We start from the raw sequence: 20,769 nt of genomic DNA on the forward strand, positions 1-20,769 counted from the left end.
GCTTATTTCGTGATTTCCTGTCGATTTTAGACACTTTTAGGTAGTTTTCATTTTAGCAAAACCACTACTCGTTTTGAAGTCTGGATGGTTAATATAAGCTAGATGGGTGTTGAAAACATTATATTTATCAAAGCGTTCATCGAAGTCACAACCGTTTTCAGAAAACACAAACTCACAAAATTTGGCAAACAACCATGAAAAAGCAACAAATCTTGAAAATGCTTATTTCGTGATTTCCAGTCGATTTTAGACACTTTTAGGTAGTTTTCATTTTAGCAAAACCACTACTCGTTTTGAAGTCTAGATGGTTAATATAAGCTAGATCGGTGTTGAAAACATTATATTTATCAAAGCGTTCATCGAAGTCACAACCGTTTTCAGAAAACACAAACTCACAAAATTTGGCAAACAACCATGAAAAAGCAACAAATCTTGAAAATGCTTATTTCGTGATTTCCAGTCGATTTTAGACACTTTTAGGTAGTTTTCATTTTAGCAAAACCACTACTCGTTTTGAAGTCTGGATGGTTAATATAAGCTAGATGGGTTTGAAAACATTATATTTATCAAAGCGTTCATCGAAGTCACAAGCGTTTTCAGAAAACACAAACTCACAAAATTTGGCAAATAACCATGAAAAAGCAACAAATCTTGAAAATGCTTATTTCGTGATTTCCAGTCGATTTTAGACACTTTTAGGTAGTTTTCATTTTAGCAAAACCACTACTCGTTTTGAAGTCTAGATGGTTAATATAAGCTAGATGGGTGTTGAAAACATTATATTTATCAAAGCGTTCATCGAAGTCACAAGCGTTTTCAGAAAACACAAACTCACAAAATTTGGCAAATAACCATGAAAAAGCAACAAAATTTGAAAATGCTTATTTCGTGATTTCCAGTCGATTTTAGACACTTTTAGGTAGTTTTCATTTTAGCAAAACCACTACTCGTTTTGAAGTCTGGATGGTTAATATAAGCTAGATGGGTGTTGAAAACATTATTTTTATCAAAGCGTTCATCGAAGTCACAACCGTTTTCAGAAAACACAAACTCATAAAATTTGGCAAATAACCCTGAAAAAGCAACAAATCTTGAAAATGCTTATTTCGTGATTTCCAGTCGATTTTAGACACTTTTAGGTAGTTTTCATTTTAGCAAAACCACTACTCGTTTTGAAGTCTAGATGGTTAATATAAGCTAGATGGGTGTTGAAAACATTATATTTATCAAAGCGTTCATCGAAGTCACAACCGTTTTCAGAAAACACAAACTCACAAAATTTGGCAAATAACCATGAAAAATCAACAAAATTTGAAAATGCTTATTTCGTGATTTCCAGTCGATTTTAGACACTTTTAGGTAGTTTTCATTTTAGCAAAACCACTACTCGTTTTGAAGTCTGGATGGTTAATATAAGCTAGATGGGAGTTGAAAACATTATATTTATCAAAGCGTTCATCGAAGTCACAACCGTTTTCAGAAAACACAAACTCACAAAATTTGGCAAACAACCATGAAAAAGCAACAAATCTTGAAAATGCTTATTTCGTGATTTCCAGTCGATTTTAGACACTTTTAGGTAGTTTTCATTTTAGCAAAACCACTACTCGTTTTGAAGTCTGGATGGTTAATATAAGCTAGATGGGTGTTGAAAACATTATATTTATCAAAGCGTTCATCGAAGTCACAAGCGTTTTCAGAAAACACAAACTCACAAAATTTGGCAAATAACCATGAAAAAGCAACAAATCTTGAAAATGCTTATTTCGTGATTTCCAGTCGATTTTAGACACTTTTAGGTAGTTTTCATTTTAGCAAAACCACTACTCGTTTTGAAGTCTGGATGGTTAATATAAGCTAGATGGGTGTTGAAAACATTATATTTATCAAAGCGTTCATCGAAGTCACAACCGTTTTCAGAAAAAACAAACTCACAAAATTTGGCAAACAACCATGAAAAAGCAACAAATCTTGAAAATGCTTATTTCGTGATTTCCAGTCGATTTTAGACACTTTTAGGTAGTTTTCATTTTAGCAAAACCACTACTCGTTTTGAAGTCTGGATGGTTAATATAAGCTAGATGGGTGTTGAAAACATTATATTTATCAAAGCGTTCATCGAAGTCACAAGCGTTTTCAGAAAACACAAACTCACAAAATTTGGCAAATAACCATGAAAAATCAACAAAATTTGAAAATGCTTATTTCGTGATTTCCAGTCGATTTTAGACACTTTTAGGTAGTTTTCATTTTAGCAAAACCACTACTCGTTTTGAAGTCTGGATGGTTAATATAAGCTAGATGGGAGTTGAAAACATTATATTTATCAAAGCGTTCATCGAAGTCACAACCGTTTTCAGAAAACACAAACTCACAAAATTTGGCAAACAACCATGAAAAAGCAACAAATCTTGAAAATGCTTATTTCGTGATTTCCAGTCGATTTTAGACACTTTTAGGTAGTTTTCATTTTAGCAAAACCACTACTCGTTTTGAAGTCTGGATGGTTAATATAAGCTAGATGGGTGTTGAAAACATTATATTTATCAAAGCGTTCATCGAAGTCACAAGCGTTTTCAGAAAACACAAACTCACAAAATTTGGCAAATAACCATGAAAAAGCAACAAATCTTGAAAATGCTTATTTCGTGATTTCCAGTCGATTTTAGACACTTTTAGGTAGTTTTCATTTTAGCAAAACCACTACTCGTTTTGAAGTCTGGATGGTTAATATAAGCTAGATGGGTGTTGAAAACATTATTTTTATCAAAGCGTTCATCGAAGTCACAAGCGTTTTCAGAAAACACAAACTCACAAAATTTGGCAAATAACCATGAAAAAGCAACAAATCTTGAAAATACTTATTTCGTGATTTCCAGTCGATTTTAGACACTTTTAGGTAGTTTTCATTTTAGCAAAACCACTACTCGTTTTGAAGTCTAGATGGTTAATATAAGCTAGATGGGTGTTGAAAACATTATATTTATCAAAGCGTTCATCGAAGTCACAACCGTTTTCAGAAAACACAAACTCACAAAATTTGGCAAACAACCATGAAAAAGCAACAAATCTTGAAAATGCTTATTTCGTGATTTCCAGTCGATTTTAGACACTTTTAGGTAGTTTTCATTTTAGCAAAACCACTACTCGTTTTGAAGTCTGGATGGTTAATATAAGCTAGATGGGTGTTGAAAACATTATATTTATCAAAGCGTTCATCGAAGTCACAAGCGTTTTCAGAAAACACAAACTCACAAAATTTGGCAAATAACCATGAAAAAGCAACAAAATTTGAAAATGCTTATTTCGTGATTTCCAGTCGATTTTAGACACTTTTAGGTAGTTTTCATTTTAGCAAAACCACTACTCGTTTTGAAGTCTGGATGGTTAATATAAGCTAGATGGGGGTTGAAAACATTATTTTTATCAAAGCGTTCATCGAAGTCACAACCGTTTTCAGAAAACACAAACTCATAAAATTTGGCAAATAACCATGAAAAAGCAACAAATCTTGAAAATGCTTATTTCGTGATTTCCAGTCGATTTTAGACACTTTTAGGTAGTTTTCATTTTAGCAAAACCACTACTCGTTTTGAAGTCTAGATGGTTAATATAAGCTAGATGGGTGTTGAAAACATTATATTTATCAAAGCGTTCATCGAAGTCACAACCGTTTTCAGAAAACACAAACTCACAAAATTTGGCAAATAACCATGAAAAAGCAACAAAATTTGAAAATGCTTATTTCGTGATTTCCAGTCGATTTTAGACACTTTTAGGTAGTTTTCATTTTAGCAAAACCACTACTCGTTTTGAAGTCTGGATGGTTAATATAAGCTAGATGGGTGTTGAAAACATTATATTTATCAAAGCGTTCATCGAAGTCACAACCGTTTTCAGAAAACACAAACTCACAAAATTTGGCAAACAACCATGAAAAAGCAACAAATCTTGAAAATGCTTATTTCGTGATTTCCAGTCGATTTTAGACACTTTTAGGTAGTTTTCATTTTAGCAAAACCACTACTCGTTTTGAAGTCTGGATGGTTAATATAAGCTAGATGGGGGTTGAAAACATTATTTTTATCAAAGCGTTCATCGAAGTCACAACCGTTTTCAGAAAACACAAACTCATAAAATTTGGCAAATAACCATGAAAAAGCAACAAATCTTGAAAATGCTTATTTCGTGATTTCCAGTCGATTTTAGACACTTTTAGGTAGTTTTCATTTTAGCAAAACCACTACTCGTTTTGAAGTCTAGATGGTTAATATAAGCTAGATGGGTGTTGAAAACATTATATTTATCAAAGCGTTCATCGAAGTCACAACCGTTTTCAGAAAACACAAACTCACAAAATTTGGCAAATAACCATGAAAAAGCAACAAAATTTGAAAATGCTTATTTCGTGATTTCCAGTCGATTTTAGACACTTTTAGGTAGTTTTCATTTTAGCAAAACCACTACTCGTTTTGAAGTCTGGATGGTTAATATAAGCTAGATGGGTGTTGAAAACATTATATTTATCAAAGCGTTCATCGAAGTCACAACCGTTTTCAGAAAACACAAACTCACAAAATTTGGCAAACAACCATGAAAAAGCAACAAATCTTGAAAATGCTTATTTCGTGATTTCCAGTCGATTTTAGACACTTTTAGGTAGTTTTCATTTTAGCAAAACCACTACTCGTTTTGAAGTCTGGATGGTTAATATAAGCTAGATGGGTGTTGAAAACATTATATTTATCAAAGCGTTCATCGAAGTCACAACCGTTTTCAGAAAACACAAACTCACAAAATTTGGCAAATAACCATGAAAAAGCAACAAATCTTGAAAATGCTTATTTCGTGATTTCCAGTCGATTTTAGACACTTTTAGGTAGTTTTCATTTTAGCAAAACCACTACTCGTTTTGAAGTCTGGATGGTTAATATAAGCTAGATGGGTGTTGAAAACATTATATTTATCAAAGCGTTCATCGAAGTCACAAGCGTTTTCAGAAAACACAAACTCACAAAATTTGGCAAACAACCATGAAAAAGCAACAAATCTTGAAAATGCTTATTTCGTGATTTCCAGTCGATTTTAGACACTTTTAGGTAGTTTTCATTTTAGCAAAACCACTACTCGTTTTGAAGTCTGGATGGTTAATATAAGCTAGATGGGTGTTGAAAACATTATTTTTATCAAAGCGTTCATCGAAGTCACAAGCGTTTTCAGAAAACACAAACTCACAAAATTTGGCAAACAACCATGAAAAAGCAACAAATCTTGAAAATGCTTATTTCGTGATTTCCAGTCGATTTTAGACACTTTTAGGTAGTTTTCATTTTAGCAAAACCACTACTCCTTTTGAAGTCTGGATGGTTAATATAAGCTAGATGGGTGTTGAAAACATTATTTTTATCAAAGCGTTCATCGAAGTCACAACCGTTTTCAGAAAACACAAACTCATAAAATTTGGCAAATAACCATGAAAAAGCAACAAATCTTGAAAATGCTTATTTCGTGATTTCCAGTCGATTTTAGACACTTTTAGGTAGTTTTCATTTTAGCAAAACCACTACTCGTTTTGAAGTCTGGATGGTTAATATAAGCTAGATGGGTGTTGAAAACATTATATTTATCAAAGCGTTCATCGAAGTCACAAGCGTTTTCAGAAAATACAAACTCACAAAATTTGTCAAATAACCATGAAAAAGCAACAAATCTTGAAAATGCTTATTTCGTGATTTCCAGTCGATTTTAGACACTTTTAGGTAGTTTTCATTTTAGCAAAACCACTACTCGTTTTGAAGTCTGGATGGTTAATATAAGCTAGATGGGTGTTGAAAACATTATATTTATCAAAGCGTTCATCGAAGTCACAACCGTTTTCAGAAAACACAAACTCACAAAATTTGGCAAATAACCATGAAAAAGCAACAAAATTTGAAAATGCTTATTTCGTGATTTCCAGTCGATTTTAGACACTTTTAGGTAGTTTTCATTTTAGCAAAACCACTACTCGTTTTGAAGTCTGGATGGTTAATATAAGCTAGATGGGTGTTGAAAACATTATTTTTATCAAAGCGTTCATCGAAGTCACAACCGTTTTCAGAAAACACAAACTCATAAAATTTGGCAAATAACCATGAAAAAGCAACAAATCTTGAAAATGCTTATTTCGTGATTTCCAGTCGATTTTAGACACTTTTAGGTAGTTTTCATTTTAGCAAAACCACTACTCGTTTTGAAGTCTAGATGGTTAATATAAGCTAGATGGGTGTTGAAAACATTATATTTATCAAAGCGTTCATCGAAGTAACAAGCGTTTTCAGAAAACACAAACTCACAAAATTTGGCAAATAACCGTGAAAAAGCAACAAATCTTGAAAATGCTTATTTCGTGATTTCCAGTCGATTTTAGACACTTTTAGGTAGTTTTCATTTTAGCAAAACCACTACTCGTTTTGAAGTCTAGATGGTTAATATAAGCTAGATGGGTGTTGAAAACATTATATTTATCAAAGCGTTCATCGAAGTCACAACCGTTTTCAGAAAACACAAACTCACAAAATTTGGCAAACAACCATGAAAAAGCAACAAATCTTGAAAATGCTTATTTCGTGATTTCCAGTCGATTTTAGACACTTTTAGGTAGTTTTCATTTTAGCAAAACCACTACTCGTTTTGAAGTCTAGATGGTTAATATAAGCTAGATGGGTGTTGAAAACATTATATTTATCAAAGCGTTCATCGAAGTCACAAGCGTTTTCAGAAAACACAAACTCACAAAATTTGGCAAATAACCATGAAAAAGCAACAAATCTTGAAAATGCTTATTTCGTGATTTCCAGTCGATTTTAGACACTTTTAGGTAGTTTTCATTTTAGCAAAACCACTACTCGTTTTGAAGTCTGGATGGTTAATATAAGCTAGATGGGTGTTGAAAACATTATATTTATCAAAGCGTTCATCGAAGTCACAACCGTTTTCAGAAAACACAAACTCACAAAATTTGGCAAATAACCATGAAAAAGCAACAAATCTTGAAAATGCTTATTTCGTGATTTCCGGTCGATTTTAGACACTTTTAGGTAGTTTTCATTTTAGCAAAACCACTACTCCTTTTGAAGTCTAGATGGTTAAAATAAGCTAGATGGGTGTTGAAAACATTATATTTATCAAAGCGTTCATCGAAGTCACAAGCGTTTTCAGAAAACACAAACTCACAAAATTTGGCAAATAACCATGAAAAAGCAACAAATCTTGAAAATGCTTATTTCGTGATTTCCAGTCGATTTTAGACACTTTTAGGTAGTTTTCATTTTAGCAAAACCACTACTCGTTTTGAAGTCTGGATGGTTAATATAAGCTAGATGGGTGTTGAAAACATTATATTTATCAAAGCGTTCATCGAAGTCACAACCGTTTTCAGAAAACACAAACTCACAAAATTTGGCAAACAACCATGAAAAAGCAACAAATCTTGAAAATGCTTATTTCGTGATTTCCAGTCGATTTTAGACACTTTTAGGTAGTTTTCATTTTAGCAAAACCACTACTCGTTTTGAAGTCTGGATGGTTAATATAAGCTAGATGGGTGTTGAAAACATTATATTTCTCAAAGCGTTCATCGAAGTCACAACCGTTTTCAGAAAACACAAACTCACAAAATTTGGCAAACAACCATGAAAAAGCAACAAATCTTGAAAATGCTTATTTCGTGATTTCCAGTCGATTTTAGACACTTTTAGGTAGTTTTCATTTTAGCAAAACCACTACTCGTTTTGAAGTCTGGATGGTTGATATAAGCTAGATGGGTGTTGAAAACATTATATTTATCAAAGCGTTCATCGAAGTCACAAGCGTTTTCAGAAAACACAAACTCACAAAATTTGGCAAATAACCATGAAAAAGCAACAAATCTTGAAAATGCTTATTTCGTGATTTCCAGTCGATTTTAGACACTTTTAAGTAGTTTTCATTTTAGCAAAACCACTACTCGTTTTGAAGTCTGGATGGTTAATATAAGCTAGATGGGTGTTGAAAACATTATATTTATCAAAGCGTTCATCGAAGTCACAACCGTTTTCAGAATACACAAACTCACAAAATTTGGCAAATAACCATGAAAAAGCAACAAATCTTGAAAATGCTTATTTCGTGATTTCCAGTCGATTTTAGACACTTTTAGGTAGTTTTCATTTTAGCAAAACCACTACTCGTTTTGAAGTCTGGATGGTTAATATAAGCTAGATGGGTGTTGAAAACATTATATTTATCAAAGCGTTCATCGAAGTCACAACCGTTTTCAGAAAACACAAACTCACAAAATTTGGCAAACAACCATGAAAAAGCAACAAATCTTGAAAATGCTTATTTCGTGATTTCCAGTCGATTTTAGACACTTTTAGGTAGTTTTCATTTTAGCAAAACCACTACTCGTTTTGAAGTCTGGATGGTTAATATAAGCTAGATGGGGGTTGAAAACATTATTTTTATCAAAGCGTTCATCGAAGTCACAACCGTTTTCAGAAAACACAAACTCATAAAATTTGGCAAATAACCATGAAAAAGCAACAAATCTTGAAAATGCTTATTTCGTGATTTCCAGTCGATTTTAGACACTTTTAGGTAGTTTTCATTTTAGCAAAACCACTACTCGTTTTGAAGTCTAGATGGTTAATATAAGCTAGATGGGTGTTGAAAACATTATATTTATCAAAGCGTTCATCGAAGTCACAACCGTTTTCAGAAAACACAAACTCACAAAATTTGGCAAATAACCATGAAAAAGCAACAAAATTTGAAAATGCTTATTTCGTGATTTCCAGTCGATTTTAGACACTTTTAGGTAGTTTTCATTTTAGCAAAACCACTACTCGTTTTGAAGTCTGGATGGTTAATATAAGCTAGATGGGTGTTGAAAACATTATATTTATCAAAGCGTTCATCGAAGTCACAACCGTTTTCAGAAAACACAAACTCACAAAATTTGGCAAACAACCATGAAAAAGCAACAAATCTTGAAAATGCTTATTTCGTGATTTCCAGTCGATTTTAGACACTTTTAGGTAGTTTTCATTTTAGCAAAACCACTACTCGTTTTGAAGTCTGGATGGTTAATATAAGCTAGATGGGTGTTGAAAACATTATATTTATCAAAGCGTTCATCGAAGTCACAACCGTTTTCAGAAAACACAAACTCACAAAATTTGGCAAATAACCATGAAAAAGCAACAAATCTTGAAAATGCTTATTTCGTGATTTCCAGTCGATTTTAGACACTTTTAGGTAGTTTTCATTTTAGCAAAACCACTACTCGTTTTGAAGTCTGGATGGTTAATATAAGCTAGATGGGTGTTGAAAACATTATATTTATCAAAGCGTTCATCGAAGTCACAACCGTTTTCAGAAAACACAAACTCACAAAATTTGGCAAATAACCATGAAAAAGCAACAAATCTTGAAAATGCTTATTTCGTGATTTCCAGTCGATTTTAGACACTTTTAGGTAGTTTTCATTTTAGCAAAACCACTACTCCTTTTGAAGTCTAGATGGTTAAAATAAGCTAGATGGGTGTTGAAAACATTATATTTATCAAAGCGTTCATCGAAGTCACAAGCGTTTTCAGAAAACACAAACTCACAAAATTTGGCAAATAACCATGAAAAAGCAACAAATCTTGAAAATGCTTATTTCGTGATTTCCAGTCGATTTTAGACACTTTTAGGTAGTTTTCATTTTAGCAAAACCACTACTCGTTTTGAAGTCTGGATGGTTAATATAAGCTAGATGGGTGTTGAAAACATTATATTTATCAAAGCGTTCATCGAAGTCACAACCGTTTTCAGAAAACACAAACTCACAAAATTTGGCAAACAACCATGAAAAAGCAACAAATCTTGAAAATGCTTATTTCGTGATTTCCAGTCGATTTTAGACACTTTTAGGTAGTTTTCATTTTAGCAAAACCACTACTCGTTTTGAAGTCTGGATGGTTAATATAAGCTAGATGGGTGTTGAAAACATTATATTTCTCAAAGCGTTCATCGAAGTCACAACCGTTTTCAGAAAACACAAACTCACAAAATTTGGCAAACAACCATGAAAAAGCAACAAATCTTGAAAATGCTTATTTCGTGATTTCCAGTCGATTTTAGACACTTTTAGGTAGTTTTCATTTTAGCAAAACCACTACTCGTTTTGAAGTCTGGATGGTTGATATAAGCTAGATGGGTGTTGAAAACATTATATTTATCAAAGCGTTCATCGAAGTCACAAGCGTTTTCAGAAAACACAAACTCACAAAATTTGGCAAATAACCATGAAAAAGCAACAAATCTTGAAAATGCTTATTTCGTGATTTCCAGTCGATTTTAGACACTTTTAAGTAGTTTTCATTTTAGCAAAACCACTACTCGTTTTGAAGTCTGGATGGTTAATATAAGCTAGATGGGTGTTGAAAACATTATATTTATCAAAGCGTTCATCGAAGTCACAACCGTTTTCAGAATACACAAACTCACAAAATTTGGCAAATAACCATGAAAAAGCAACAAATCTTGAAAATGCTTATTTCGTGATTTCCAGTCGATTTTAGACACTTTTAGGTAGTTTTCATTTTAGCAAAACCACTACTCGTTTTGAAGTCTGGATGGTTAATATAAGCTAGATGGGTGTTGAAAACATTATTTTTATCAAAGCGTTCATCGAAGTCACAAGCGTTTTCAGAAAACACAAACTCACAAAATTTGGCAAATAACCATGAAAAAGCAACAAATCTTGAAAATGCTTATTTCGTGATTTCCAGTCGATTTTAGACACTTTTAGGTAGTTTTCATTTTAGCAAAACCACTACTCGTTTTGAAGTCTAGATGGTTAATATAAGCTAGATGGGTGTTGAAAACATTATATTTATCAAAGCGTTCATCGAAGTCACAACCGTTTTCAGAAAACACAAACTCACAAAATTTGGCAAACAACCATGAAAAAGCAACAAATCTTGAAAATGCTTATTTCGTGATTTCCAGTCGATTTTAGACACTTTTAGGTAGTTTTCATTTTAGCAAAACCACTACTCGTTTTGAAGTCTGGATGGTTAATATAAGCTAGATGGGTGTTGAAAACATTATATTTATCAAAGCGTTCATCGAAGTCACAACCGTTTTCAGAAAACACAAACTCACAAAATTTGGCAAACAACCATGAAAAAGCAACAAATCTTGAAAATGCTTATTTCGTGATTTCCAGTCGATTTTAGACACTTTTAGGTAGTTTTCATTTTAGCAAAACCACTACTCGTTTTGAAGTCTGGATGGTTAATATAAGCTAGATGGGTGTTGAAAACATTATATTTATCAAAGCGTTCATCGAAGTCACAAGCGTTTTCAGAAAACACAAACTCACAAAATTTGGCAAATAACCATGAAAAAGCAACAAATCTTGAAAATGCTTATTTCGTGATTTCCAGTCGATTTTAGACACTTTTAGGTAGTTTTCATTTTAGCAAAACCACTACTCGTTTTGAAGTCTGGATGGTTAATATAAGCTAGATGGGTGTTGAAAACATTATATTTATCAAAGCGTTCATCGAAGTCACAACCGTTTTCAGAAAACACAAACTCACAAAATTTGGCAAACAACCATGAAAAAGCAACAAATCTTGAAAATGCTTATTTCGTGATTTCCAGTCGATTTTAGACACTTTTAGGTAGTTTTCATTTTAGCAAAACCACTACTCGTTTTGAAGTCTGGATGGTTAATATAAGCTAGATGGGTGTTGAAAACATTATTTTTATCAAAGCGTTCATCGAAGTCACAACCGTTTTCAGAAAACACAAACTCATAAAATTTGGCAAATAACCATGAAAAAGCAACAAATCTTGAAAATGCTTATTTCGTGATTTCCAGTCGATTTTAGACAATTTTAGGTAGTTTTCATTTTAGCAAAACCACTACTCGTTTTGAATTCTAGATGGTTAATATAAGCTAGATGGGTGTTGAAAACATTATATTTATCAAAGCGTTCATCGAAGTCACAACCGTTTTCAGAAAACACTAACTCACAAAATTTGGCAAATAACCATGAAAAAGCAACAAAATTTGAAAATGCTTATTTCGTGATTTCCAGTCGATTTTAGACACTTTTAGGTAGTTTTCATTTTAGCAAAACCACTACTCGTTTTGAAGTCTGGATGGTTAATATAAGCTAGATGGGTGTTGAAAACATTATATTTATCAAAGCGTTCATCGAAGTCACAACCGTTTTCAGAAAACACAAACTCACAAAATTTGGCAAACAACCGTGAAAAAGCAACAAATCTTGAAAATGCTTATTTCGTGATTTCCAGTCGATTTTAGACACTTTTAGGTAGTTTTCATTTTAGCAAAACCACTACTCGTTTTGAAGTCTGGATGGTTAATATAAGCTAGATGGGTGTTGAAAACATTATATTTCTCAAAGCGTTCATCGAAGTCACAACCGTTTTCAGAAAACACAAACTCACAAAATTTGGCAAACAACCATGAAAAAGCAACAAATCTTGAAAATGCTTATTTCGTGATTTCCAGTCGATTTTAGACACTTTTAGGTAGTTTTCATTTTAGCAAAACCACTACTCGTTTTGAAGTCTGGATGGTTGATATAAGCTAGATGGGTGTTGAAAACATTATATTTATCAAAGCGTTCATCGAAGTCACAAGCGTTTTCAGAAAACACAAACTCACAAAATTTGGCAAATAACCATGAAAAAGCAACAAATCTTGAAAATGCTTATTTCGTGATTTCCAGTCGATTTTAGACACTTTTAGGTAGTTTTCATTTTAGCAAAACCACTACTCGTTTTGAAGTCTGGATGGTTAATATAAGCTAGATGGGTGTTGAAAACATTATATTTATGAAAGCGTTCATCGAAGTCACAACCGTTTCCAGAAAACACAAACTCACAAAATTTGGCAAACAACCATGAAAAAGCAACAAAATTTGAAAATGCTTATTTCGTGATTTCCAGTCGATTTTAGACACTTTTAGGTAGTTTTCATTTTAGCAAAACCACTACTCGTTTTGAAGTCTGGATGGTTAATATAAGCTAGATGGGTGTTGAAAACATTATATTTATCAAAGCGTTCATCGAAGTCACAACCGTTTTCAGAAAACACAAACTCACAAAATTTGGCAAACAACCGTGAAAAAGCAACAAATCTTGAAAATGCTTATTTCGTGATTTCCAGTCGATTTTAGACACTTTTAGGTAGTTTTCATTTTAGCAAAACCACTACTCGTTTTGAAGTCTGGATGGTTAATATAAGCTAGATGGGTGTTGAAAACATTATATTTCTCAAAGCGTTCATCGAAGTCACAACCGTTTTCAGAAAACACAAACTCACAAAATTTGGCAAACAACCATGAAAAAGCAACAAATCTTGAAAATGCTTATTTCGTGATTTCCAGTCGATTTTAGACACTTTTAGGTAGTTTTCATTTTAGCAAAACCACTACTCGTTTTGAAGTCTGGATGGTTGATATAAGCTAGATGGGTGTTGAAAACATTATATTTATCAAAGCGTTCATCGAAGTCACAAGCGTTTTCAGAAAACACAAACTCACAAAATTTGGCAAATAACCATGAAAAAGCAACAAATCTTGAAAATGCTTATTTCGTGATTTCCAGTCGATTTTAGACACTTTTAGGTAGTTTTCATTTTAGCAAAACCACTACTCGTTTTGAAGTCTGGATGGTTAATATAAGCTAGATGGGTGTTGAAAACATTATATTTATGAAAGCGTTCATCGAAGTCACAACCGTTTCCAGAAAACACAAACTCACAAAATTTGGCAAACAACCATGAAAAAGCAACAAATCTTGAAAATGCTTATTTCGTGATTTCCAGTCGATTTTAGACACTTTTAAGTAGTTTTCATTTTAGCAAAACCACTACTCGTTTTGAAGTCTGGATGGTTAATATAAGCTAGATGGGTGTTGAAAACATTATATTTCTCAAAGCGTTCATCGAAGTCACAACCGTTTTCAGAATACACAAACTCACAAAATTTGGCAAATAACCATGAAAAAGCAACAAATCTTGAAAATGCTTATTTCGTGATTTCCAGTCGATTTTAGACACTTTTAGGTAGTTTTCATTTTAGCAAAACCACTACTCGTTTTGAAGTCTGGATGGTTAATATAAGCTAGATGGGTGTTGAAAACATTATTTTTATCAAAGCGTTCATCGAAGTCACAAGCGTTTTCAGAAAACACAAACTCACAAAATTTGGCAAATAACCATGAAAAAGCAACAAATCTTGAAAATGCTTATTTCGTGATTTCCAGTCGATTTTAGACACTTTTAGGTAGTTTTCATTTTAGCAAAACCACTACTCGTTTTGAAGTCTAGATGGTTAATATAAGCTAGATGGGTGTTGAAAACATTATATTTATCAAAGCGTTCATCGAAGTCACAACCGTTTTCAGAAAACACAAACTCACAAAATTTGGCAAACAACCATGAAAAAGCAACAAATCTTGAAAATGCTTATTTCGTGATTTCCAGTCGATTTTAGAGACACTTTTAGGTAGTTTTCATTTTAGCAAAACCACTACTCGTTTTGAAGTCTGGATGGTTAATATAAGCTAGATGGGTGTTGAAAACATTATATTTATCAAAGCGTTCATCGAAGTCACAACCGTTTTCAGAAAACACAAACTCACAAAATTTGGCAAACAACCATGAAAAAGCAACAAATCTTGAAAATGCTTATTTCGTGATTTCCAGTCGATTTTAGACACTTTTAGGTAGTTTTCATTTTAGCAAAACCACTACTCGTTTTGAAGTCTGGATGGTTAATATAAGCTAGATGGGTGTTGAAAACATTATATTTATCAAAGCGTTCATCGAAGTCACAACCGTTTTCAGAAAACACAAACTCACAAAATTTGGCAAACAACCATGAAAAAGCAACAAATCTTGAAAATGCTTATTTCGTGATTTCCAGTCGATTTTAGACACTTTTAGGTAGTTTTCATTTTAGCAAAACCACTACTCGTTTTGAAGTCTGGATGGTTAATATAAGCTAGATGGGTGTTGAAAACATTATATTTATCAAAGCGTTCATCGAAGTCACAAGCGTTTTCAGAAAACACAAACTCACAAAATTTGGCAAATAACCATGAAAAAGCAACAAATCTTGAAAATGCTTATTTCGTGATTTCCAGTCGATTTTAGACACTTTTAGGTAGTTTTCATTTTAGCAAAACCACTACTCGTTTTGAAGTCTGGATGGTTAATATAAGCTAGATGGGTGTTGAAAACATTATATTTATCAAAGCGTTCATCGAAGTCACAACCGTTTTCAGAAAACACAAACTCACAAAATTTGGCAAACAACCATGAAAAAGCAACAAATCTTGAAAATGCTTATTTCGTGATTTCCAGTCGATTTTAGACACTTTTAGGTAGTTTTCATTTTAGCAAAACCACTACTCGTTTTGAAGTCTGGATGGTTAATATAAGCTAGATGGGTGTTGAAAACATTATTTTTATCAAAGCGTTCATCGAAGTCACAACCGTTTTCAGAAAACACAAACTCATAAAATTTGGCAAATAACCATGAAAAAGCAACAAATCTTGAAAATGCTTATTTCGTGATTTCCAGTCGATTTTAGACACTTTTAGGTAGTTTTCATTTTAGCAAAACCACTACTCGTTTTGAATTCTAGATGGTTAATATAAGCTAGATGGGTGTTGAAAACATTATATTTATCAAAGCGTTCATCGAAGTCACAACCGTTTTCAGAAAACACAAACTCACAAAATTTGGCAAATAACCATGAAAAAGCAACAAAATTTGAAAATGCTTATTTCGTGATTTCCAGTCGATTTTAGACACTTTTAGGTAGTTTTCATTTTAGCAAAACCACTACTCGTTTTGAAGTCTGGATGGTTAATATAAGCTAGATGGGTGTTGAAAACATTATATTTATCAAAGCGTTCATCGAAGTCACAACCGTTTTCAGAAAACACAAACTCACAAAATTTGGCAAACAACCATGAAAAAGCAACAAATCTTGAAAATGCTTATTTCGTGATTTCCAGTCGATTTTAGACACTTTTAGGTAGTTTTCATTTTAGCAAAACCACTACTCGTTTTGAAGTCTGGATGGTTAATATAAGCTAGATGGGTGTTGAAAACATTATATTTATCAAAGCGTTCATCGAAGTCACAAGCGTTTTCAGAAAACACAAACTCACAAAATTTGGCAAATAACCATGAAAAAGCAACAAATCTTGAAAATGCTTATTTCGTGATTTCCAGTCGATTTTAGACACTTTTAGGTAGTTTTCATTTTAGCAAAACCACTACTCGTTTTGAAGTCTGGATGGTTAATATAAGCTAGATGGGTGTTGAAAACATTATATTTATGAAAGCGTTCATCGAAGTCACAACCGTTTCCAGAAAACACAAACTCACAAAATTTGGCAAACAACCATGAAAAAGCAACAAATCTTGAAAATGCTTATTTCGTGATTTCCAGTCGATTTTAGACACTTTTAAGTAGTTTTCATTTTAGCAAAACCACTACTCGTTTTGAAGTCTGGATGGTTAATATAAGCTAGATGGGTGTTGAAAACATTATATTTATCAAAGCGTTCATCGAAGTCACAAGCGTTTTCAGAAAACACAAACTCACAAAATTTGGCAAATAACCATGAAAAAGCAACAAATCTTGAAATTGCTTATTTCGTGATTTCCAGTCGATTTTAGACACTTTTAGGTAGTTTTCATTTTAGCAAAACCACTACTCGTTTGAAGTCTGGATGGTTAATATAAGCTAGATGGGTGTTGAAAACATTATTTTTATCAAAGCGTTCATCGAAGTCACAAGCGTTTTCAGAAAACACAAACTCACAAAATTTGGCAAATAACCATGAAAAAGCAACAAATCTTGAAAATGCTTATTTCGTGATTTCCAGTCGATTTTAGACACTTTTAGGTAGTTTTCATTTTAGCAAAACCACTACTCGTTTTGAAGTCTAGATGGTTAATATAAGCTAGATGGGTGTTGAAAACATTATATTTATCAAAGCGTTCATCGAAGTCACAACCGTTTCCAGAAAACACAAACTCACAAAATTTGGCAAACAACCATGAAAAAGCAACAAATCTTGAAAATGCTTATTTCGTGATTTCCAGTCGATTTTAGACACTTTTAGGTAGTTTTCATTTTAGCAAAACCACTACTCCTTTTGAAGTCTAGATGGTTAATATAAGCTAGTTGGGTGTTGAAAACATTATATTTATCAAAGCGTTCATCGAAGTCACAAGCGTTTTCAGAAAACACAAACTCACAAAATTTGGCAAATAACCATGAAAAAGCAACAAAATTTGAAAATGCTTATTTCGTGATTTCCAGTCGATTTTAGACACTTTTAGGTAGTTTTCATTTTAGCAAAACCACTACTCGTTTTGAAGTCTGGATGGTTAATATAAGCTAGATGGGTGTTGAAAACATTATTTTTATCAAAGCGTTCATCGAAGTCACAACCGTTTTCAGAAAACACAAACTCACAAAATTTGGCAAATAACCATGAAAAAGCAACAAATCTTGAAAATGCTTATTTCGTGATTTCCAGTCGATTTTAGACACTTTTAGGTAGTTTTCATTTTAGCAAAACCACTACTCGTTTTGAAGTCTAGATGGTTAATATAAGCTAGATGGGTGTTGAAAACATTATATTTATCAAAGCGTTCATCGAAGTCACAACCGTTTTCAGAAAACACAAACTCACAAAATTTGGCAAATAACCATGAAAAAGCAACAAAATTTGAAAATGCTTATTTCGTGATTTCCAGTCGATTTTAGACACTTTTAGGTAGTTTTCATTTTAGCAAAACCACTACTCGTTTTGAAGTCTGGATGGTTAATATAAGCTAGATGGGTGTTGAAAACATTATATTTATCAAAGCGTTCATCGAAGTCACAACCGTTTTCAGAAAACACAAACTCACAAAATTTGGCAAATAACCATGAAAAAGCAACAAATCTTGAAAATGCTTATTTCGTGATTTCCAGTCGATTTTAGACACTTTTAGGTAGTTTTCATTTTAGCAAAACCACTACTCGTTTTGAAGTCTGGATGGTTAATATAAGCTAGATGGGTGTTGAAAACATTATTTTTATCAAAGCGTTCATCGAAGTCACAAGCGTTTTCAGAAAACACAAACTCACAAAATTTGGCAAATAACCATGAAAAAGCAACAAATCTTGAAAATGCTTATTTCGTGATTTCCAGTCGATTTTAGACACTTTTAGGTAGTTTTCATTTTAGCAAAACCACTACTCCTTTTGAAGTCTAGATGGTTAATATAAGCTAGATGGGTGTTGAAAACATTATATTTATCAAAGCGTTCATCGAAGTCACAACCGTTTTCAGAAAACACAAACTCACAAAATTTGGCAAACAACCATGAAAAAGCAACAAATCTTGAAAATGCTTATTTCGTGATTTCCAGTCGATTTTAGACACTTTTAGGTAGTTTTCATTTTAGCAAAACCACTACTCCTTTTGAAGTCTAGATGGTTAATATAAGCTAGATGGGTGTTGAAAACATTATTTTTATCAAAGCGTTCATCGAAGTCACAAGCGTTTTCAGAAAACACAAACTCACAAAATTTGGCAAATAACCATGAAAAAGCAACAAATCTTGAAAATGCTTATTTCGTGATTTCCAGTCGATTTTAGACACTTTTAGGTAGTTTTCATTTTAGCAAAACCACTACTCCTTTTGAAGTCTAGATGGTTAATATAAGCTAGATGGGTGTTGAAAACATTATATTTATCAAAGCGTTCATCGAAGTCACAACCGTTTTCAGAAAATACAAACTCACAAAATTTGGCAAACAACCATGAAAAAGCAACAAATCTTGAAAATGCTTATTTCGTGATTTCCAGTCGATTTTAGACACTTTTAGGTAGTTTTCATTTTAGCAAAACCACTACTCCTTTTGAAGTCTAGATGGTTAATATAAGCTAGATGGGTGTTGAAAACATTATATTTATCAAAGCGTTCATCGAAGTCACAAGCGTTTTCAGAAAACACAAACTCACAAAATTTGGCAAATAACCATGAAAAAGCTACAAATCTTGAAAATGCTTATTTCGTGATTTCCAGTCGATTTTAGACACTTTTAGGTAGTTTTCATTTTAGCAAAACCACTACTCGTTTTGAAGTCTGGATGGTTAATATAAGCTAGATGGGTGTTGAAAACATTATTTTTATCAAAGCGTTCATCGAAGTCACAAGCGTTTTCAGAAAACACAAACTCACAAAATTTGGCAAATAACCATGAAAAAGCAACAAATCTTGAAAATGCTTATTTCGTGATTTCCAGTCGATTTTAGACACTTTTAGGTAGTTTTCATTTTAGCAAAACCACTACTCGTTTTGAAGTCTGGATGGTTAATATAAGCTAGATGGGTGTTGAAAACATTATATTTATGAAAGCGTTCATCGAAGTCACAACCGTTTCCAGAAAACACAAACTCACAAAATTTGGCAAACAACCATGAAAAAGCAACAAATCTTGAAAATGCTTATTTCGTGATTTCCAGTCGATTTTAGAGACACTTTTAGGTAGTTTTCATTTTAGCAAAACCACTACTCGTTTTGAAGTCTGGATGGTTAATATAAGCTAGATGGGTGTTGAAAACATTATATTTATCAAAGCGTTCATCGAAGTCACAACCGTTTCCAGAAAACACAAACTCACAAAATTTGGCAAACAACCATGAAAAAGCAACAAATCTTGAAAATGCTTATTTCGTGATTTCCAGTCGATTTTAGACACTTTTAGGTAGTTTTCATTTTAGCAAAACCACTACTCGTTTTGAAGTCTGGATGGTTAATATAAGCTAGATGGGTGTTGAAAACATTATTTTTATCAAAGCGTTCATCGAAGTCACAAGCGTTTTCAGAAAACACAAACTCACAAAATTTGGCAAATAACCATGAAAAAGCAACAAATCTTGAAAATGCTTATTTCGTGATTTCCAGTCGATTTTAGACACTTTTAGGTAGTTTTCATTTTAGCAAAACCACTACTCCTTTTGAAGTCTAGATGGTTAATATAAGCTAGATGGGTGTTGAAAACATTATATTTATCAAAGCGTTCATCGAAGTCACAACCGTTTTCAGAAAACACAAACTCACAAAATTTGGCAAACAACCATGAAAAAGCAACAAATCTTGAAAATGCTTATTTCCTGATTTCCAGTCGATTTTAGACACTTTTAGGTAGTTTTCATTTTAGCAAAACCACTACTCCTTTTGAAGTCTAGATGGTTAATATAAGCTAGATGGGTGTTGAAAACATTATTTTTATCAAAGCGTTCATCGAAGTCACAAGCGTTTTCAGAAAACACAAACTCACAAAATTTGGCAAATAACCATGAAAAAGCAACAAATCTTGAAAATGCTTATTTCGTGATTTCCAGTCGATTTTAGACACTTTTAGGTAGTTTTCATTTTAGCAAAACCACTACTCCTTTTGAAGTCTAGATGGTTAATATAAGCTAGATGGGTGTTGAAAACATTATATTTATCAAAGCGTTCATCGAAGTCACAACCGTTTTCAGAAAACACAAACTCACAAAATTTGGCAAACAACCATGAAAAAGCAACAAATCTTGAAAATGCTTATTTCGTGATTTCCAGTCGATTTTAGACACTTTTAGGTAGTTTTCATTTTAGCAAAACCACTACTCCTTTTGAAGTCTAGATG

Source organism: Octopus bimaculoides, chromosome 22 (assembly GCF_046866305.1).
Source record: "Octopus bimaculoides isolate indiv1 chromosome 22, ASM4686630v1, whole genome shotgun sequence".
NCBI classification, from domain to species: Eukaryota; Metazoa; Mollusca; class Cephalopoda; order Octopoda; family Octopodidae; genus Octopus; species Octopus bimaculoides.